Source organism: Triturus cristatus, chromosome 1_2 (genome assembly GCF_964204655.1).
Source record: "Triturus cristatus chromosome 1_2, aTriCri1.1, whole genome shotgun sequence".
Taxonomy (NCBI): Eukaryota; Metazoa; Chordata; class Amphibia; order Caudata; family Salamandridae; genus Triturus; species Triturus cristatus.
In genome coordinates, this window is record NC_140580.1 from 464,367,389 (window position 1) to 464,389,003 (window position 21,615).

Below are 21,615 nucleotides of genomic sequence, written 5' to 3' on the forward strand. Positions count from 1 at the left end.
GATGCGGTTCTGCTTGCACGCACACCCCGAAGCTTACAAATCCTGATAGACGGGTTTGTTAGGTTCATGAGTACACTGGATCTATCTGTCAACCTGGGCAAATCATATGTACTCCTGGCCGGCAAAAAACCTTCCTCTAAATTTACTTATACAATAGGCACCCATACTTTAGAGGAGGTCAAAACGTTCTCTTATCTTGGAGTAACCTTTGATGGTGTTTTGCAGTTTAACTCTCTAGTGGCGGAACGTTGTAGCAAAATGATTGCCTCTAATGGGGCTATAGCTGGATATGGAAGGAGGCTAGGTAGATGGAGCCCGGAACAGGTGATGAACTTGTATGGCTCCGTATCATGCTCCAAAGTAATCTATGGGGCAGAAGTATGGGGCTTTGTGAACACCACTAGAATCCAACAGGAAGAAAACAAATATCTGAAATCTATCCTGAGGGCACCACCAAGTACCGCTGAAATCATAGCTCATAGGGAGCTAGGGAGACCATACTTGGATGACCTGTTAAAACTTAGGCCAATTGTGGCCTGGCTAAAAATATGGGTTAATCCAGATGCGCATCTAAGCAGAGAAATTTTATTGGACTGCTTAGATAGGACCCATTGTATGCGCATCCCCTGGCTTAAATATGTTAGAAACACCCTTGAAGATTTAGGCTTTGGAAACCTCTTCACGAACCCCACAACAATTTCAGCCCAGCACAAGAAACAAGTAGGGGAAATTTTCCTAGAGCGGAAAACCCAATGTAGAGCTGAGGCTGAAGGTGTTAAAAAGACGGTGAGGGCTCATAATTTGGTAAAGAGTGTGGAGGGTATGGAGCCTTATCTGTATCTTGTGCATAATGCACAGGATAGATTTCTTATGTGCCGTTTTAGACTGAATTTACTTCCTTTTATGTTGGCCTCACCAGCAGGTTTCACCACGTCAATTGAGCAGAAGGGACCCTGCGGCTGCGACAACAGGTCTCCGCAGGATTCCCTCCATTTTGTTCTGCTATGTCCCTATTTCTCTATGCCCAGGCGCAGATTTCTTGTAATTATTTCAAAAAAAGCCCAACAGGAACGTGCCAGGGACGCATTAGTCTTTTTGCAAAAAGCCTCGGATCCACTAACATTGTGCTGTATTATGAATTTTATTAAGGTTGCAGTCCGATTAAAGATTACTAGGGGAGAGGAATGAAAGACTTTGGATTTTCTATTTTTATGACCCTGTATGTCGGTATCTCTATTTGCACTAACTCTGTATAAGGATCTCGATTAATGTTTAATGACTTTTTACCCATGTATATATATGTGCTTTTATGGTGTTTTTTAATCACCGAATAAAGATTCTTAAAAAAAAAAAAAAAAAAAAACTGTGAGAACAGTGATATATAAATGACTATAATCCTGTAATGAGAAGGTAGCATTAGCACTAATATTGTCATTCACATCTAAAGTTGACACATAGTCCCCCATCAACAAATATTCTAAATATATTCCTGCAGATTTAGAATACATTTATGAATTTGGAGGAATTATCAAAGAGTACCAGAACACTCCTCGGAAGCAGTGGTAGTCACAACTTTCCAGGAGCACTCACATGTGTAGTCATTAAAACATGTAAATGTGTGTGTTCTTCTTTATGCCGATGTAAATGCACAGCAAGTGCATATTTAGAGATGCCACTTTATTTTCTCATTGATGTAGTTTACCCATGAAGGAAATCTTGCATCTCCATCCACTAATTCTGGGGGAGTTTCTGCCCCCTTTTTCTACCATGGGTAAATATTTACTTCTCCTTATGACAGGAGAAATCTGTGATAGTATACAGGATGGAAGTGGGTCAGAGAAAAGTTTATGAATACCGTCAGACTCACACTTTAGATGGAGTTTTCGTGTTAAGGCAACCTTGTCTTGTAACACCCACTCCCTACCCCGGGAGCTGATTAACTCCCTTCTTATAATAAACTGTGCTAGTGCAATATTATGTATGAAGTCATTGAAATACAAGTGCAAGTGTGTCCTTAGGTATGGGCCACACGTTGCTTTCATCACTGTGTAATTTATTCTGGTACAATAATAAATGCTTCTATCCTATCTATGGGCCGATTCACAAAAGTGATCTGAGACAAAATCCTAACTTTACGTATTCACAAAGGGCATTTAGGAGTAGTAAAGTTAGGAATCATAACTTTACTACTCCTAAATGCAATTTGTAAATACCGAAAATCGTAAAGTTAGGGTTTTGTCTCAGATTACTTTTGTGAAAGGTGCCCACGGTTTTCACATTTAAAATGTTCTTTTATTTTATGCTGGGCTGGCGATACAATTGTTTATTACACGTCACAATGAAGTTATGGGTTTTTTCCCCAATCATAATCGCCTCTCTTCCTCAGAAACCCGCTAGGTACACGAACCGTGTTTCAAGGTTTATGAAAAAAGAATTTAATGTTTGTGAAATATGCATGCACAGCACCCACTCCTTGCAAACATTTAAAATTAATTCTGATTTATATTATCAAAATATAGTCATATTGCAGTATTTATAACAATGTTGTCGAAAACAAATGATGGTTATATTTGTAGCTATGTACCGTGGATATGAGCATCATCTCAAAGTTGAGCATTATTTCATCCATTTTTTCTAAAAACGACACAGAGTTAAAAAAAAAAAATATGTGAGATTTCCTTATGCCATCATTCATAACTACCGAGTGTCAGTGTCCGTACAGCTATGTGATGTTGGAAGAATGAAAATGTATGGGTAATATTGTAGGATCCATAATTGAAGCCTAACTGTGCCTGACACACTGCAGATGTAAGTGATTTGCTGTGCAAATAAAATGCCTTCCGGTGGCCGATGATGGCATAATTGCCTGGGGACCAAGATTACTTCGTGGCCGCATCTGTAATGTAAGGCAGAAAACAAAGGCCTATAATTAATGACTGCGCCTGTTGTTTTATGGGTAAGGTGTTGCAAGCAGGGATATAATAAGTGATAACTCGGCATGTGTCTCAGCAAGGGTTACTATAAAAGTTTTGGGAGCCAAGGGACATTATTCTTGTATCAAATTTATTATCCGCTGGAGCCTATAACAGCATTCATTCCACACAGAGTAATGCATTTTACACAACCACTGCTTCTGTGTCTGTTGCTGTAATTACAGGGAGAGCGAGAGACAGGCCTTCGGTAATTGATGGGCCAGAGGCTGCCAGGCAGATATTCAAATCTTCACAGAGTTCACTGACATGGCGGCGACGAGGCTGTTTCTGTTTGACCCTGGGTGAGATTACAATTAACCCCTTTTTTATCATCTGCCCAACTTCTATGCATTATAATATTGAGTATGACTTGAGCATTCATGAACAATTATATGGACTGCGTGAAAATTAGCAGCGGCGGTCTTGTACAGAGAGAATCAAACATTATTTTGTGCCCCGGGTGTTCATGTATAATTATCCACTTTAAAAGAACACCTTGATGTGGACAAATGCGTCTGTGTAACCATAACATTATAGACACCTTTTGCTGCAAACAGATTCACTTGTGTAAAATTTAACATCTTTTATTTATTCTGTAAATAAGTGTGAATATTCCTAGATTGTTCACCCTTACTGAGCATACTAGAAATATATATCTTCCTTCTGAGCCGAGCTCTACCAGGCAAACATCCATGCAGTTCTAAGGTACACACTAGACCTCTCAGGGGCATATTTATCATTGTGTTGTGCCGCACTTGGGTCATCCTAGGGGGCGCAAGGGCGATGCAACAATAAATTCAGATTTATCAAGCCACCTTGCGTGGCCCTGAGTGGCTTGATAAATCTGTAGTTGTTGGACTTGGCCCTTCTGGCAGGTTCACCCCTGGACTTTTTGCTTTTATTGGTGACCTGGTGGTAGTGATTTTTGGTTTCTGCACACTTTCCCTGTGTCCCAGAGTAAAGTGCGTGCGCCCTCTGAGTGCATGTGGTGAGATAGGCCTGCCCTCCCATAGGAATGCATGGAGAATGTATGTGTCCCTGGTAGTTCCTGATGCATGGGGTGTGCAGGTTCGAGTTTGGTATGTGTGGACTCGTGTGATCGAATGCTTCGCAATGATGTATAATGCGTGATTATGTCATGTGCGGAAGTGCCACTTCTAGGAGTTGGCATATTAGTGTAAAATGTGCAGTGACTGCCTGTCGCGTGATTGGCTGGCTGAGGTCATGTGACGGACTAGGGAATCCCCAGAGTCAGGAGGAGTCACCCAGTGGTGAATAGGGAGATCAGCAGCTAGATGGGTGGGAGGAGTACACCTGGGTCCTGAATAGGGCTGGGTTTTCCACACACAATGCTGGCTCCGCCCCCTGTGGTACGACTGATGACCCTGGCCTGCACTCTGAATAGGGAGAGGGGCTGAGCAAAACAAAGTGCTCAGGAACCAGTTGTAACTGGTTCGCCCCTTCCCTGCACCTTGAGACAAAGGAAAGCTATGTATAAAAATGGGTCTGTGTCCCCACAGAATCTGTTCTCTGCCAGGATCCTGCCTGAGGGGGCTACTGCTATTGCTGGGCCAGAGGACCGCCACTTGGACTACCTCCCTGCCTGGAGGCCCAGTGAGCTGGCTCTGGGCCCAGCCTTGCCCCCTGCCTACCTTCCTAAAAACCTTGCCAGGACTTTGTTGTGCTGGACTGTGCTTATAGCGCTGAGAGCGCTTCATTTTTGGGTGCGGGGCGCTGTTCTCCGCCAAGGAGCGCGTGGGCTCTGCAGCACTGAGCTGCCTCATCCACCGAGGGAATCCCGCCGTAGGGATTCCCCCGCAACTGCCCTTTGTCAAACGGGAGCCCACCCCGCGTTATGGCTGCTTTCACGGATTATTTCTAACAGCAGGTGCCCACCCTGCATCTGTGCTGTTTTGTTTACCCAATTTATAATTCGAGGGAGCCCACCCCTCATCGCCGCTGTGGAGACGACGAAAATCACCGCTGCAGCCCGGGCCGGGATGGCCAGGAAGTCAGGCAGGACAAGGGCGGGCCTCCGGGACACCCATGACCGGAAGTAGGAGGGCAGGAGCCTACCCCGCCTCCCACCAAGGACTCGCGTTGAATTGCAAGCCCCGGAGCAGGCAGGTGCCTACCCTGCGCCCCGGGGCCCTGAGGAGAGAAGCTGCCTTCCGGCGGACCGGCCAGGAGAGGAGCGGAGTCCCCGGAGAACAGCCCGGTGAGTAGGGAAGGGCTGGGGGACTCCGTACATGCGCTGTGGGTGCCGGTCCCAGACCGGCCTATTCCTCGAGCGGCCCCCCACCGGATAGTCGGGACCGCTCCGACGCCCCCCATTCATTGCAGAGCCCCGTGAGGCTCCAGCACAGAGCCCCGTGAGGCTCAAAGGGTGATTAGAGCGCTAGACGCTCCAACGACGGGGAAATTATTCTTCTGTGCCAGAGCCCCGAGAAGGCTCTAACGGGGCACCTTTGTTTATTGAGCCACGAGGCTCTAACGGGGGACACTTGTCTTGAGCCCACGAGGCTCCAACAAAGGGGGCAGAGTATTTGTTTAGAGCCCACGTGGCTCCTACGTTGTTTTAGGGGCATTAGTCATGCCCAGAGCCCGGTGAGGCTCCAGCATTGGCCCCATCATTTGTCTAGAGCCCGGAGAGGCTCCACGTGACTGCTATATTTGATTTAAAAGGCACAGTGGTGCCCACGCTCATTTCTCCAGCTGCCTAGCACTTAGTGGGCAGCTGCAACGTGTAGGTTGTGCCTTGTGCGCCCTGGTTTGCGCAGCCTGTGCAGACGCGCCCTGACTCTGCTGGACAGGGCGTCCTAGTCCCGACAAGGCCAGTTGGCCTAGGGACTGCCACAGATAGTGGTTAATGTGAGTTTTGCGCTATTGTTCCTAAACCTGCACCTCTGAATGTGTTTTTATGCGTCATGTGCCTTGTGTTTACACCTCTGAAGGTATTTTATGCATCATGTGTTTATGTGCTTAGACCCCTACAGGTATTGTGATACTTAGGTGGTTGTTTTCTCCTAGTACAGGTGGTGCTAGCGAGGTCCTGATTCCCTGCGTGACATTTTCCTAAGGTGGTTAGGGTTGCGTAGGTGGTACTTACCTGTTACCAGTAGTTACTGGTTGTGTGCTACATGAGTTATTTTGTGCTACAGTAATTTTCTATCCTATGTTCTAAGTGCCAAGTTCTAAAAGTGCTAATTCCTGACAGTGGTCCATGTGGCCCTGTCCCCTGTACATATAATCCCTTGTAAATTCTGCCCGTGCCTGTTGGCACATTGTAAAGTGTGTGTTTTTATCTAATGTGTTTGGTATAATACAAAGGCTATTTTTATATAATACCTTGTGTGGAGTTTCCTTTGTGGTGGGCCTTGGGTGTTGTTGCTGGGTGCGCGCACAAACGCTTTACACATTGCCTCCGGGATAAGCCTGACTGCTCGTGCCAAGCTATCAAGGGGGTGAGCAGGGGTTATCTTTGGCGTGTAACTACCCAGCCCTGACTAGAATGGTGGTTTCTGCCTGGCTTTGGCGCAAGCCTTAGCCAACCAGAAATCCCATTTCTAACAGTAGTAATGCAATGCAGTGCGAATCCTGTGTTCCATCAGGGGCGTACCACAGGCCCCCACAGCCCACGCGGTGCGGGGGGCCCCCGCCCTGCAGGGGACACCCTCAGTACTGTACTCCAGCCTGAGAGCTCCGGATTGAATCCGGAGTGGGGGCAACTTCAATTTTCGTTGCGCCACTGTGTTGCATTACTCTGCCCCAGGAAGGCATTCCATGGGTGGAACGTGGGTGTTCCCACGCATCCAACCATGGTTTTTGGCGTATTCTCAGATTTACCATTAGTGGTAGACCTGAGAATGCATCAAAATTTGCACCTCTCCAGGTGAGGCATACTGAGAAGAAATACCTTGTTTTCTCCTCGTATTATTCTCTTTCTATCTATGCTTTCAAATCCGGTATTCCTAGAGCCTCATTTACAAATAAATGACGCAGCACTGTGACATAACCCATTTTTATGTGCCGAGCTGCATCATTTTAAAAGGACAGGGATGCGTTGTATTAACAACTATGCAATGCATCCATGTGCTTTCCCCTGCACTGGTGCACAATGGGCTGCCATGTGCCAGCGCAGGTGCCCTTGGATCATGTTGCAAGGGTGCCTGCATTGGGTGGATGATTGCTTTTGTGCAGGAAGGGCAACCTTTTTGCACAAAAACAATAATTGATGTGATTTTCCTCTTTCTATGCATGCTGTAGAATGCAGCACGCATATGAAGGCGAAAAAATGAGGAGAAATTAAAGTACTTCTTGTTGCGCCACTCCTAATCCTCCCTTGGTGAGGCATAGGATTGTGACACATTCCCAACTCTACAAAACTTTGTAAATCTGGGAATGTGTCAGGTTTCATGGATGTTGCGTGGGAACACCCACAGCAACACTCATGGCACGCTCCTTTCACGCAGAGTAATGCATAAAAGGGGCCTATATTTACAAGGCCATGAAAAGTCAAGCAGGGTGAGTGTTCACAGCCTTGTAAATATGGGCCGGCACACAGCGCAGCCGGTGCATCAAAAAAAAGTGACACACGGGTGGAGCAAGGGGCTTGTAAATGAGACCCCTAGTTTGTTGCCCTGAGCTGCGTCCTTAGGGCAGCAATTTCTGCCATTCAGAATTACTACTTTTCAACCATTCCCCAAAAATTTGAACAATTTTAACTTTCCTCATTTCCTCAACATATTCCAGGACTGGAGTTTCTACACTAAATAAACTGCTTGAATATTTGGTTTAAAGTTGCTCTTTCCCCAGGTACTCTAAGACTGGAGTTGGAATAGTAATTTTGACCTTCCAGTGTCCACCACACCCCCTGCTGCCTCTAATGGATCCATCCCTGCAGTGAAATGTCCATTGCAATAAAAGGCTAGTCCGGACCTGGACAATGGGGGGGGGGGGTGATGATTCACTATATAAGTGTTCTGGGGGAGTCAGTCACCCTGTCAGCCATTGTTCATGCAGTCTACCTGCTTCATTCTTTTGCAGTTTTATACAGCTTGAACTTGACCCGAAGGTACTGGAGCGCTTACGTGAGCACTAGTTACATTACGCAAAGTCACTATCAATACCCATATGCACAGGTGTTATAAGCACAGGTGTTGTGTCAGGAGACTATATGCACTAGGACCTTTGCGATTCTGGGTTGACTTAACAGGAGAATTACGTAACTTGCTGGGAGGTGTTAAGGTGTGGTTATTAATGGTTTTGACGTAATCAGAATGCATTCTGTGATCATTTGCTGAGAAAGAAAGACATCTATTACAGAGCTCCGTGTGTGGCGTATTCATTTGCGTGCTCCCTGGCTGGGGAGGATGCTACAACAGGGAGATTAAGTTATTTGCCCAGAATAGCCGAGGCTCAAACCTGGTTCTCCAGTTCCAAAGTTGGCAGCTCTGGCCGTAAAGCGATATCCTCTCCCCCTGGATTTTTTCGCAGCGGCGGCTGCTCCATTAGAGCTGAGGAGCGCCACCCCCTGCCACCACCAGTAAATTAAACAATAATAAAGTGGGTTTTAAACCCATTTTATTATTGTTTTATTTTAATTCCCTGGACCCACTGACAGGACGAGTCTTGGGGGTGGGTCCAGGGAATGACACTGCTGGTGGGGGAGTGGTGTGCACTCCCTTAACTGCTCATGAGGTGTTTGGCCAGCCGTCTCAGGCCGGCCAAAACCATCATGTGCAGGGAAGCCTCACCTACCTGCCTGCCCAGACTGCCTGGGAGTGTAAGTTGCAGATGCTCAGGCCAATCCTGATTTAGCTCCCATGTGAGCAGCATCATGATTGGCCGCAGGGCAGGCTGGGAGCCTTTGACCCAGAGCCCCAAGCAAGAATAGCCAATGCTTTGGAGATGGAGGCAGCAGCATTAAGATACGTTTAAGTTTATTAATACATATTTTATTTTATTTCTTGTACTCAAACACTCTCACCTCCCCACCTCCCACCTCCCCCCTCCGGTCCGACCCGTCCCCCACTTTGGCAGGAGACACGCTGCTACTGACTTTTGGCACATCTGCTTTTAATCTTTTCATATGGATCTCCTCACTGCTGGTAAAGCAGCTGATGTGTCCTTTCCTAACAAAAGTTCTTTCACGGTCCACGCTACAAGAAATTTGATAAAACATTGGTCAATTAGAGAATGCCCACCACAAATGTGTGGCCTTGCAACGCTCCAGAAGCACAGCCCATCACTGAATAGCTATGACTGACTATCACAGAAGCCAATTGGAAAAGTATCAAGCAGCAGGCATGCAACACACAGAGAGATCTCTGTAAAATACCTTGCTGGAACATGGCTGCTCCTACCTGTGAGGCCAGTGAAATGCTAAATGTGATAATCAAGTTGGATTACGATTGTTAATCATAATGATATCACGACGAATGGCACCATATGCTGTCAGTTTTTTTTTTTCTTTTTGTTCGTCCTGATTCACCTTAGGCTCCAAAGCAACCACCTGGTTCTTATGAAACACCCTTCTATGGGGGAGAAGAATAAAAAGGGCATGGAGGTGTTTGTCTATCATTCGGGTTACCCCAATCCAGGAGCCACATAGTTTCAACCATAGCAGTGGAAGGTGTAATCAATGGCCAGTTCGTGAGCTCACCACAGTATTCGCAAAAGTCTTCACTGTTCCAAACCCCAGCACCTTAACACGGGGACCCAAAACCTTTTGCACTTAGAAAGAGACCCTGCGAGAACCATACTAGATATGTAGGAAAGAGCACTAAGCCAATCTGTATACAAGGGAGGGATATCGGCTACCCATTTCCTAAAAATTTCTCTTCGGGCAAAAAGCATCATAAAAACAAGCAGCTTGGACTCATCACTCCTGAGACTTACAGACTCCTCTGCTGCTCAGTCTGAGGCATACCTTTGAATTTATCCCCAGTATGCTTGTGAAGGTCTTACCCACATTCTCCCAAAATTGTTGGATCCCGGGGCACTCCATAAACATATGGATGTCAGTTGTCTTCTCTAGCCCACATGTAACGCATTTAGCGGGACCCCCCCTTTCCCATCTTTGCAATCGTATATGGAATCCAGTAGGCCCTGTGAAGGGAAAACAGGCTGGCTTGACAATGCTACATAGTGTGCACTTTGATACTTGCCATAGATCTTGGAGCTGCGTCTTCGGCAAGTATCCTACCCAGAGGATTTCAGAGAGGGTAAAGTCCAGTCCAGATTTTCTAGCAGCTCCCATTACCATGATCATACTTACTTCTTTCCATGCAGTATTTTGAAGTATTTTAAAAAGCTGTTGCTCCAAATGGTTGAAGGTCCCAATAACAAAACCTATGTTCTGGGACCAACTTTATAGTTGCAAGTACTCAAACCTTGTGAGGTAGCCATCCATTATGGCCAAAGGTTCATGCCTGGGAAGAAGCTTTTTGTCAGATGTAAGTTGACTCCTTGTTTGAATACCAGCTGACTTAATTGGTGGAGCAAATCTGTCTTTAAGACACTCTGGGATAAACACTAATCCCAGATAGTTGCTATAGTATTACAGTTTTATGGTACTTCTATTATGGGACCACAACCTAGCCATAGGCTGTAGTACATTCAACATCACTTTTTAAACATACATAGGGGGTGATTAGGATGGCGGGCGGACTTTAGTCTGCCCGCCTCCCTAGCGGTAACAGGACCACCCGCCTGCCATGCGGCAGTCCCGCCACCCCAATTATGATGCGACCGCCACCGCGGTGGTCGCATCTGGCATTTTAACATTGCGTCGGGTGCTGCTGGCTGCAGCACCCGCCGCAATGGCAAAATATCATGTTGTGCATTGCTATGCACAACGTGGCAGGCACCGCACAGTGCCTGCCACCTTGTACATGGCAATGTACAAAGTGCAGACCCCCACCCCCCCACCCCCTTCCAAGGGTGCACAATGGGCCCCCAAAGCGAATCCCTAGGCCTGGAACACCGCCACCATATATGTGCCCCAGCTCCTCCCGGCCGGCAATTGTAACAATTGCAGACCAGCGGAAAAGTGGAGGACGGACTTTCCATCCACCGCGTTACCCACCACCATTGTAATCTGGCGGTGGGTAAATCAGGTTATGATGGCGTGATGGTCGTCACCGCCAGCACAGAGGTGGCGATTGTTACGCCATCCTAATCACCCCCTAAGTGTCCCCAAATGTATACAAAAAGTGGTTACAAGCTCCAGTGAGATCTTTTAGCATGGCTTTGAAGGGCAAGCCTAACTTTGAACATTCAGGGGAGATACATTGCATTCTTCAATTCGAAAGCCTAAGCATAGATCTGCATTGTAGGAGAGTAGGGTACCTTAAATGGGACACATGTTAACCTATAAGTCACTCCTATGGCAGGCCTTAACAATCCTGAAGGCAGAGTGCTTGGTTCCATGTGAGATGGTGCTCTGGCATGAGTTGAGCCTGTCTGCAGTGGTCGGAACCACTTCCTTCTACTGTTTCCAGATATCGTCATACCATATACTCTTAAGTGCATTATGAACCTCGCGGTTAAATGCTAACTTTGGTTTGGCTTTATCAAAACATGTCGAGTAAGGTGTCATACGAATTGGGATACTAACCCCTCACCAATTCTGGCGACGGGGTTAGCATTCCACCCTTCTAGAGGGACACGACATGTACAGTACCTGAAACCCGGGTAAAATCAGGCATAGCCTCAGCTCCACAAAATGGATGCTGCCACCACAGACACAAGTCTGCCCTCCTGCTGCTGGGAGTCCTTCCAGCTTGGGAGGTGTGGACAAAGGGTTTCCTGCCAGGGGAGGTGCGTGCACCACCCCAGACAGGATTTTGTGTATTGGTCAGGTAGGGCTTGAAAGAAACCAGACATGCCTGAGGCTCACAAGGAGCCTCGGTGCATATGTCAGTTCAATCCGGTCCTGGGGCACACCAGTCCCGGGCCTGGGGCGAGCTGGACAAAGGATTGGGGGTGTAACCACCCCCGTTCCTGGTCCCACCCTTAGGGAGGGACCTAGCAGGTAGTCCGGCCCCTAGAATCCGCTTAAAAGGTAGGAGCTGTGTCCTAAGACTTCAGACATCCTGGAATCAACTTGAAACTAAGAAGAAGACGGGAACTTCGACGCTCTGCCGCACAGAGGACTGAAGCCAATCTCCCCTGTGGTCAGGGAGTGACCACCTTGCTAACGCAAGCACCATCCAGCGAATCAACGTCTGCTTTGCCGCCGCCTCCCGCCGGAGCCCAAGCCCAGAGACTGACAAGACCTGGACCTCCAGACCTCTCACCGCCCGATCCACAGTCCCTGAAAAGAAGGAACCCGTGGAGGCACCGAGACACGTGGAGCCAGCCATCTTGAAAAGACCACAACAAGCTGCAAGCGCAACAACCGAGGCTCCCTCCAAATTGTGCTTTGGGTCCTGAGAAGCCCAACACCTGAGCAGCATCTGCACCAAAGGTGAGCCCTCCAGCATATCCACAATCTGCGTGGGGCCCTTCTGCATTTTGCCACATGACGCGCCTAACCGGTTGCTGGCCCGCTGGCTAGTGGCCATCTTGGCGACGAACTTCAAGAAACATACTGCTGGTCTGGTTGCTCCAGACTGGCCCTTGCTCCCCTCCAAAGGAGCAGTCCCTCTGACCTTGCTGGTCAGAACCATCAGCTTATTTCGTTTTCCGCAACAATTGCTTTTGCCAAGGCTTGTTTGCTTCAATCAAGTCGCCGACACCGCCGACAGCGAGAGCCTGCGTGGGACAGCTCGTGAACCGACTCATGGACGTTGTAGACCTTCAGGGACCACGTGGCTGCAGAGACAAGCTACACCTTTCTTCCTGTTTGCACCCGACATCGCCTGGTACCCACCTGGTGCCACGCTGGTCACTGGCTAGTGACTGTGAACACTGTCCCCTCTGCTTACAGGTCTTCTACAACTCCGATCCACTCTTGGATCCACCGCATCCCTTCCGGACCGACCGCCTGCAGCATCTTTGTCCACAGGCTCCATTGAACAGATAGAAGAAACCCGACGCACTTCGAGGCCTATGCACCCGCTTCCTGTGGGTGAGGTAAAGCTGGCACTCTGGTGCCCAAGTGTAGAGAATCATCTCTAGTGTCTGTGTTTCCAATCTTGAGTTCATAGTCCATCCGGAAGATCCTTTTTGCAGTAACTTTGTAACTTTTACGCACCCATTGAAAACCTATGGGAGCTCGCGTGTGACTATTTGCTCTGCACACGCAACCCGTGGACCTCCTGGTCACTAACTGAAGTTAGCTCCTTGTAGGCCCAGCGATTCTAGAGGCCCTAGGCCTTTTCCCTTTTCTGTTCGTGGTACTTATACCACTATTTTAGTATATGGTTTGAGCGTCCACCAGGGCCTATCCATATAAAGTGCAACTTCTGTGTATTCTAACGTAATCTTGTTTGACGATTTGTGCTCCTGTGCTCATAAAGAGTCTAGGGGTTACTTTGAGAAATAAATGCATATATATTTTCAATATATATCTGTGTGGTGTCCTTTCATTGGTATAAAAGGGGGTTACATTTGGTAAAACAGCTGGCTTAACACGCTTCACGAGTTTAGCCTCAAAGACTGCTTAGCCTACGCTACCACTAGGGCAGCTAGTCCGAAAAGGTTGACTTACAACCACACCATAAGGGTTGCTTGGCATGGTACAAGGTGGTCACTTTAACTAGTGAACATCATATACCAGGCCAACTTCTCACATTGGTGGCAGCGGTGGGATTTGAGCTTGCTGTGTTTTACCATTGTAATCTCTTGGTTACCAATTGAAAGATCACATAGGTACCTGTAGGTACATATAAAACAAGATTAGATATACTTAAGTTCTACTGAACTTAGTTGTTGTAGAGCAAAGGGAGTAGCACACCCTGACTACAACTACTAAATAGGTTTTAGTAGGTAAACCCAAGTGTAGGTAGATTGCAACACATCCACCCACACTTAAGAGCAATGGCTGGGGCAGAGGGGTCCACTGTACCCATCTCTGTTGAAAGTGACCCCCAGAGGGCACCATCCATCTTTGCTACCCTTAATCAAAATGAGCTCAGGCAGTTGGCAAATATCAGGGGCCTTAAACAGCCCAAGAATCCTACTTCTGCTGAACTCAGGGAGCTTTTACAGGCTGATGAAGATCAGAAAGCTCTCAGGAAAGCCTCCCAGTCAGGTCCCTTAGGGACAGGAACAGGAGGCCCCCCTTCTGAAGATGCTACTGAAGTACCCCTTTCCAATAGCCATCCCTTAGATGAGAATCATACTACAGAGGAGGAAAGTGGTGGGGATACAGAAGGTAGTGAGGATGAAGGGAGAACTAGCCCAGTGCCAAGTGTTATACGTGGCCCAGCTAACTTAAGGCTATTGGGGACTGACAACGGGATCACCCCATTGGATCTCCCCAGTGGACTTAACCAGGGGCTTGGGAGGCAAAGGAATCACTCAGGTGAATCCAATGCTTCTCATACCTCTAGAGGCTCTCAAGGTCACTCCAGGAGAAGGATGACCACCCCTCAGAGGAGGGAGCATGAGGCCAGAATGCAAGAAGCCCAGCTGAGGATCAGGAAGCAGGAGCTAGAAGTAGCTCTGATGGAAGAGAAACTGAGCAAGGCTAGGCAGCATAAAGAGAGTGGGTCTATACCCACTGGTGGCAGCATTGTCCCTAAGGACAAAGATAGGGTCTTTGATAATAGGAACCTGTCTAAGGTTGTGCCCCCCTACAAAAGTGGGGATGACATCCACAAATGGATGACTGCTCTTGAGAGAGCCTGCAAAGTGCAGCAGGTTCCTGAAGACCAGTGGGCAGCAATCGTCTGGCTCTCCTTTGAAGGAAGAGGCAGAGACAGACTCCTCACTACTAGAGAAGAGGATGTCAGAAATTACAGGGTCCTGAAGAGTGTCCTAGTTGATGGGTTAGGCTTAACCACTGAACAGTACAGGTTAATGTTCAGAGACACCCAGAAGACACAGACTCAGGACTGGTCTGAATACATTGAATGTGCCACTAAGGCTTTGGAGGGTTGGTTGCTGGGAAGTAAGGTATCTGATTATACAGGATTGTACAATTTGATGATGAGAGAACAGATTTTAAATAACTGTCAAAACCAGCAACTGCATCAACACTTGGTTGACTCTGATCTGACCTCTCCCCAAGAATTGGGAAAGAAGGCAGACAAATGGGTCAGAACCAGGGTTAAGCAAAAGAACCAGAACCAGGGCCAAGGGGGTGATCAGAAGAAAACAGACCAAAAGGGTGGAGATCAGAAATCTAAAGACCAGAAGTCTTCAACAGGGCCCCAAACTACTGCTAAGGAGGGTGGGTCCCCACAACAATCTAAGGGAAAGAAGAAAGAAGGTCAAAAGAAACCCTGGTGCAATCATTGCAAGAATACAACTCACTGGACTAGTGATTGTAAGAAGGGTGGAGCTCCCAACACTGTTGCCCCTAAGGCACCTGCTCCCAGTACTACTGTTAGCAGTGTTGGTCCCCAGACAAAGGGTGTAGTGGGAATCACTATGGGAACTGAAGGAGATTCTGACTTAGACAGAACCCTGACACAGGCAGTCCTGATCTGTGATGGGGACATAGATTTGTCCCTGACTGTGAGCCCCAGTAACCTGGGCAAGTACAGACAGACTCCTTTAATTAATGAAAAAGTGGCTCAAGCCTACAGGGACACATGTGCCAGTGTAACTATGGTGACACCAGGCTTTGTGGACCCTGGACAGTACATACCAGGTGTGAACTACCTGGTGACCAATGCCAGCAATGCCACTACTTCACATAGTGTGGCAGTTGTTAACTTCTCATGGGGAGGGGTAACTGGCCTCAAAAGGGTTGTGGTTAGTGCAGACCTCCCAGTAGAATGTTTGTTGGGCAATGACCTAGAGAGCTCTCTATGGTCTGAAGTGGAGTACAGGACACATGCAGAGATGTTAGGTATATCACCACATGTCCTTGCTGTGACCAGGTCACAGGCCAAAAAGTGCCTTACTGAACCACAGGTCTTGGATCCTGGAACAATGGACCAAGCACCTACCAAGAAGAAGAACAGGAGGGTCAAGGCTGTGCCTTCCCCCCTGCCTCAGAGTGATGATCAACCTTCCCAGGAAGCTGATCTAGAGGACCCTGTAGGAACTGTCCCTGAAGAGCTTGAACCTGATTAGGTTGAGTTTCTGGGGACAGGGGGACCTTCAAAGGCTGACTTGAGGCAGGCTCAGTTATCCTGTCCCTCTCTTGAACCCCCCAGACAGCTGGCTGCTGCTGAGGCTGCTGGGAATGCTCAAGGTACCCATAAAGTGTATTGGGGTGAAGGGCTCCTTTATTCAGAGGCTAGAGACCCCAAGCCTGGTGCTACCAGGAGGTTGGTTATACCTCTGCAATTTAGGGGCTTCCTTCTTACCTTGGCCCATGATATTCCTTTAGCAGGACACTTAGGCCAGAACAAGACTTGGGACAGACTTGTCCCTCACTTTCACTGGCCTCACATGAATGAAGATACCAAGGAATTTTGTCGCTCCTGTGTGACCTGCCAAGCCAGTGGCAAATCAGGTGGCACAACAAAGGCCCCTCTCATACCACTACCTGTGGTGGGGGTCCCCTTTGAAAGAGTGGGAATAGATATAGTGGGTCCCATGGATCCTCCCACTGCTATGGGCACAGATTTATACTGGTGGTAGTGGATCATGCCACCAGGTATCCAGAGGCAATTCCCCTTAGGACCACTACAGCTCCTGTTGTGGCCAGGGCCCTGCTGGGAGTATTCTCCAGAGTGGGGTTTCCTAAGGAGGTAGTTTCTGACAGAGGTACTAACTTCATGTCAGGATACTTGACAGCTATGTGGAAGGAATGTGGTGTCAACTACAAGTTCACCACCCCTTATCACCCACAATGCAATGGGCTTGTTGAGAGATTCAACAAGACCCTAAAGGGTATGATCAAAGGATTACCTGAAAAGCTCAGGCGAAGATGGGACATCCTTCTACCCTGCCTTCTGTTTGCTTACAGAGAGGTCCCACAAAAGGGGGTTGGCTACAGCCCCTTTGAATTGTTGTTTGGGCACCCTGTAAGAGGCCCACTGTGTTTAGTGAAGGAAGGATGGGAGTTACCTCTCAAAAAGCCTAAACAAGACATAGTGGACTATGTACTTGGTCTCCGCTCCAGGATGGCTGAGTATATGGAGAAGGCGTCCAAAAACCTTGAGGCAAGCGAGGCCTTACAGAAAGCTTGGCATGACCAAAAAGCTGTCTTGGTTGAGTTTCAGCCAGGACAGAAGGTATGGGTGTTGGAGCCAGTGGCCCCAGCAGCACTCCAAGACAAATGGTCTGGACCCCATACAATCCTGGAAAAGAAGGGAGAGGTCACCTACTTGGTGGACCTAGGAACTCCCAGGAGTCCCCACAGGGTACTCCATGTTAACAGGTTAAAAGCATATGTTGACAGGGCAGACATGGGCTTGCTCATGGCTACAGACGAGGGACAGGAGGAAGAGAGTGACCCTCTCCCAGACCTGTTGTCTCAGAACCCTGAAGATGGCTCAGTTGAAGGAGTGACCCTTGGAGGCAACCTCACTGCCCATCAGCAGACTGAATGTAGACAAGTTCTACAATCATTTCAACATCTGTTTTCCCTAATACCTAGCCAAACTGACTGGTGTACCCATGTGGTGGACACTGGTGACAGTCTGCCTGTAAAGAACAAGCTCTACAGACAACCTGACCACGTCAGGGACTGTATAAAGGCTGAGGTACACAAAATGCTGGAATTAGGTGTCATTGAACCCTCAGAGAGCCCCTGGGCTAGCCCAGTGGTTCTGGTCCCCAAACCTCACACCAAAGATGGCAAGAGAGAGATGAGGTTCTGTGTGGACTACAGGGGTCTCAATGCTGTCACCAGGACAGATGCACACCCTATTCCAAGGGCAGATGAGCTCATAGACAAACTAGCTTCTGCTAAGTTTTTGAGCACATTTGACTTAACAGCTGGCTATTGGCAAATCAGATTAGCTGAGGAGTCTAAGGCCAAAACAGCATTCTCAACCCCAGGTGGGCATTATCAATTTGTGGTGATGCCCTTTGGTCTGAAGAATGCACCTGCCACCTTCCAAAGGCTGGTGAACCAAGTCCTTACTGGGTTGGATGACTTTTGTGCATCATATCTTGATGACATTGCTATCTTTAGCTCCACCTGGGAGGATCACCTGATCCACCTGAAGAAGGCTCTTGAGGCTCTGCAAAGGGCAGGCCTCACTATCAAGGCTACTAAGTGCCAGATAGGGCAGAGTAAGGTTGTGTATTTGGGCCACCTTGTAGGTGGAGGCTAAGTTCAACCACTGGAGAGTAAGATACAATCCATCAAGGACTGGTCTCCTCCAACCACCCAGACTCAAGTTCGAGCTTTCTTGGGCTTGACTGGGTACTACAGGAAGTTTGTTAAGAACTATGGGTCCATTGTGACTCCTCTTAATGATCTGACATCCAAGAAGATGCCCAAAAAGGTTCAGTGGACAGTAAGCTGTCAAAAGGCATTTGATGACCTGAAGGAGGCCATGTGCTCTGCACCTATCCTGAAAAGTCCTGACTACTCCAAAGAGTTTATTGTCCAAACAGATGCTTCTGAGTTGGGTGTGGGAGCTGTGCTGTCACAACTTAATGTAGATGGTCAAGACCAACCCATTGCTTTTATTAGCAGAAGGTTGACCCCCAGAGAGAAGAATTGGTCAGCTATTGAGAGGGAGGCCTTTGCTGTGGTGTGGGCCCTGAAGAAGCTGAGGCCATACTTGTTTGGCACTTACTTCAAGATTCAGACCGACCATAAGCCCCTCTTGTGGCTAAATCAGATGAAGGGTGAAAACCCCAAACTGCTTAGGTGGTCCATTTCCCTACAGGGGATGAACTTTACAGTGGAGCACCGGCCAGGTACTGACCATGGGAATGCAAATGGTCTCTCCAGGTACTTCCACTTAGGACATGAAGACGAGACTGGTCAAGGCTAGTTTAATGTCCCTGCGTTTGGGGGGGTGGTTGTGTAGGAGAGTAGGGTCTGCTATCCTATGGTCACGCCAAATTTTTGCTTTTTGCTTCACTTGTTTTTGACATATTGAGGCTGTGGGCCTGCCAATCAGACCCCCAGCCTGCTGTTCTCTCTACTAAATTTACACTATGCACCCTAGGTGCATAACCAATTGGAAGTGGATCACCCTGTGAGCCCCTGTACCAGTGTACACTAGGTACCCAGGGCATTGGTGTATCTAAGGCCTACCAGGGGCTGAAGCATGTATTGTGCCACCCCTGGCCTGGCCTAACAAATTTGACACAACTGGCTGATCACTCAGCTGGGGTAAGTTGGTGTAACCACCTCTTACTTAGGTGTAGTATACCTATACCTAACCTTAAATGGGACACATGTTAACCTATAAGTCACTCCTATGGCAGGCCTTAACAATCCTGAAGGCAGAGTGCTTGGTTCCATGTGAGATGGTGCTCTGGCATGAGCTGAGCCTGTCTACAGTGGTCGGAACCACTTCCTTCTACTGTTTCCAGATATCGTCATACCATATACTCTTAAGTGCATTATGAACCTCGCGGTTAAATGCTAACTTTGGTTTGGCTTTATCAAAACATGTCGAGTAAGGTGTCATACGAATTGGGATACTAACCCCTCGCCAATTCTGGCGACGGGGTTAGCATTCCACCCTTCTAGAGGGACACGACATGTACAGTACCTGAAACCCGGGTAAAATCAGACATAGCCTCAGCTCCACAAAATGGATGCTGCCACCACAGACACAAGTCTTCCCTCCTGCTGCTGGGAGTCCTTCCAGCTTGGGAGGTGTGGACAAAGGGTTTCCTGCCAGGGGAGGTGCGTGCACCACCCCAGACAGGATTTTGTGTATTGGTCAGGTAGGGCTTGAAAGAAACCAGACATGCCTGAGGCTCACAAGGAGCCTCGGTGCATATGCCAGTTCAATCCGGTCCTGGGGCACACCAGTCCCGGGCCTGGGGCGAGCTGGACAAAGGATTCGGGGTGTAACCACCCCCCTTCCTGGTCCCACCCTTAGGGAGGGACCTAGCAGGTAGTCCGGCCCCTAGAATCCGCTTAAAGGTAGGAGCTGTGTCCTAAGACTTCAGACATCCTGGAATCAACTTGAAACTAAGAAGAAGACGGGAACTTCGACGCTCTGCCGCACAGAGGACTGAAGCCAATCTCCCCTGTGGTCAGGGAGTGACCACCTTGCTAACGCAAGCACCATCCAGCGAATCAACGTCTGCTTTGCCGCCGCCTCCCGCCGGAGCCCGAGCCCAGAGACTGACAAGACCTGGACCTCCAGACCTCTCACCGCCCGATCCACAGTCCCTGAAAAGAAGGAACCCGTGGAGGCACCGAGACACGTGGAGCCAGCCATCTTGAAAAGACCACGACAAGCTGCAAGCGCGACAACCGAGGCTCCCTCCAAATTGTGCTTTGGGTCCTGAGAAGCCCAACACCCGAGCAGCATCTGCACAAAAGGTGAGCCCTCCAGCATCTCCACAATCTGCGTGGGGCCCTTCTGCATTTTGCCACTCAACGCGCCTAACCGGTTGCTGGCCCGCTGGCTAGTGGCCATCTTGGCGACGAACTTCAAAAAACATACCGCTGGTCTGGTTGCTCCAGACTGGCCCTTGCTCCCCTCCAAAGGAGCAGTCCCTCTGACCTTGCTGGTCAGAACCATCAGCTTATTTTGTTTTCCGCAACAATTGCTTTTGCCAAGGCTTGTTTGCTTCAATCAAGTCGCCGACACCGCCGACAGCGAGAGCCTGCGTGGGACAGCTCGTGAACCGACTCATGGACGTTGTCGACCTTCAGGGACCACGTGGCTGCAGAGACAAGCTACACCTTTCTTCCTGTTTGCACCCGACATCGCCTGGTACCCACCTGGTGCCACGCTGGTCACTGGCTAGTGACTGTGAACACTGTCCTCTCTGCTTACAGGTCTTCTACAACTCCGATCCACTCTTGGATCCACCGCATCCCTTCCGGACCGACCGCCTGCAGCATCTTTGTCCACAGGCTCCATTGAACAGATAGAAGAAACCCGACGCACTTCGAGGCCTATGCACCCGCTTCCTGTGGGTGAGGTAAAGCTGGCACTCTGGTGCCCAAGTGTAGAGAATCATCTCTAGTGTCTGTGTTTCCAATCTTGAGTTCATAGTCCATCCGGAAGATCCTTTTTGCAGTAACTTTGTAACTTTTACGCACCCATTGAAAACCTATGGGAGCTCGCGTGTGACTATTTGCTCTGCACACGCAACCCGTGGACCTCCTGGTCACTAACTGAAGTTAGCTCCTTGTAGGCCCAGCGATTCTAGAGGCCCTAGGCCTTTTCCCTTTTCTGTTCGTGGTACTTATACCACTATTTTAGTATATGGTTTGAGCGGCCACCAGGGCCTATCCATATAAAGTGCAACTTCTGTGTATTCTAACGTAATCTTGTTTGACGATTTGTGCTCCTGTGCTCATAAAGAGTCTAGGGGTTACTTTGAGAAATAAATGCATATATATTTTCAATATATATCTGTGTGGTGTCCTTTCATTGGTATAAAAGGGGGTTACATTTGGTAAAACAGCTGGCTTAAC